Source organism: Chenopodium album, chromosome 5, assembly GCF_948465745.1.
Source record: "Chenopodium album chromosome 5, dcCheAlbu1.1, whole genome shotgun sequence".
Taxonomy (NCBI): domain Eukaryota; kingdom Viridiplantae; phylum Streptophyta; class Magnoliopsida; order Caryophyllales; family Amaranthaceae; genus Chenopodium; species Chenopodium album.
In genome coordinates, this window is record NC_137838.1 from 49,524,149 (window position 1) to 49,526,090 (window position 1,942).

Below are 1,942 nucleotides of genomic sequence, written 5' to 3' on the forward strand. Positions count from 1 at the left end.
AATATGATTTGTGAGTAGTCACCTAGCCAAGGGTGTGGGGATGGTGTAGTTGCTAATTGTTCATGCATATAATGTTGGGGTTATGTTAATGGTGATTAAAGTCTTTGCATGCTTGATATTCTTTGGTCTTTCTTGCAACTGCACATTGTTAGTTGATCAAAGATGAGTCTTTACTAACAAGTAACGGAAGTTGACTTAGTTGAGATTCATTACTATCGATAATTCTTTGTTTGCACCTTCTAATATATGGTTCTAATGTGGAAACATAGAGGCTATGTTAGGAGAAACCAATTGACCCTAGAAGACGGTTAGATTGGACCCCTTTACTTGGGTATTCATGCATGTTTAGTTTACCATTGATATGCTACTTTGTTATTGCATGATCAAGCGTCAACTTCACCTACCCATTTCCCTTGGTGCCTAGCTATATTAATTTTAATCCATTTCGTTCTTACTTTAACCTTCTAGTTATTCACACTTCTTGTTCCGAGATAATGAATGCAGTGCTTAGACCCTAGGTAATGAATGCAGTGCTTAAGCATTTCTCCATGTGGTTCGACCCCTCTATTTACCCTATACACGTATTAGGTCGGTAGAGCGTTATAAATTCATTTTATTTAGGCGTAGTCACTCAACGACACGATTATTGCCTTGCCAAATTGGCGCCGTTGCCAGGGAGACGGTTTCCATTGCTATTTCATTGCTTGTTTGAGACTGTCTCATCTTTAATTGGTAGTGTTTGCTACTTTTGTTACTTGTCAGTGCTTACGTTCTTCTTAGCTTTGTTGTATGAACAGAGGACGAACCCGCTCAAGATCTTTGATTCCCATCGATCCAGAGCTAGAGAGGTCTTTGTCCCTACTTCGAAGAGAAGCAAGAGCAAGGAGTAGAAATTCCCACACTCCAGCGAGAGGAGTAAGAGAATTAGAAGATACTCCACCCTCTTTACCCTCAAGAGAAGAATTAGATAGCCCTAAATCATCTTCGAGTTCAGAAATCAACCCTTTCCCAACCTATAAGTTTGAGAGTAAAGAAGGTTCTAAAATGGGAGAGAATACGCCTTTGAGTCGTCTTGGGGCCCCCGAAGCTTTTAGAGCGCAAAGTGGGATCCTAACTCCTACTACTCAAGCCAACAATTTCGAGATCAAGCCTAATTTGATTGCCTTGATTGAGAGGAAACAATTCTCGGGTGGAAAGTTTGAGAGTCCTCATGAGCACCTAAAAGAGTTTGAGAAATATTGTGACACAATAAAGGCCAATGGAGTGACTCAAGAATATATTCGCCTCAAAATGTTTCCATTTTCGCTAATTGGGAGAGGTCTAGAATGGCTAGAGAAGGAGGTGCCCCCTAATTCTCTCACGACATGGGACCAAGTGACTACGGCTTTCTTGAGGAGGTTTTATAACCATAGGAAGACCGCCGAGGCTCGGTCTTTGATTCAAGGTTTTCGCCAAAAGAGTGGTGAGTCTCTAAGTGCGGCATGGGAACGATACAAAGAGCTTCAACGTCAGTGCCCACACCATGGGATACCCAAGTATCAACTTATTCACACTTTCTATGGAGGTCTCACACCTCAAGGAAGAACAAGCCTAGACGCCGCGGCCGGTGGTCCAATCATGAACAAAGGAGAGCATGAAGTGGAGTGTATTATAGAGGAAACCGCAAAGCACTATGATGATTGGTACAAAGGAGAAAAGGATGCTACTTCTAGCAAGGGCGTTTATGCATTGGAGCAAGCCAACGCAATCAACAACCTTTCTACCCAAATCTCCAAAATGACCAAGCAAATGGATTAATTGATGAAAGAAAGGTCCAACCCTCATGGTAATACCTCCCCTTCAACCAAGGGAGGCAATGGTATGGATACTTCCTCCCCCTCTTCTTACAATACAATGCCCCAAGGATGCATGTTTTGTTCTAATTGTGAAACCTATGATCATG

The 1,942-nt window shown here is 42.1% G+C and overlaps 1 non-coding gene across 1 annotated transcript; it reads right to left on the reverse strand.

Moving 5' to 3' along the window:
* Positions 1–1,423: 1,423 nt before the first annotated feature.
* LOC145633530 (small nucleolar RNA R71) lies at positions 1,424–1,529 on the reverse strand. Its single transcript, XR_014112850.1, has one exon. It is a non-coding gene; the product is annotated as a small nucleolar RNA R71 (small nucleolar RNA).
* Positions 1,530–1,942: the final 413 nt, after the last annotated feature.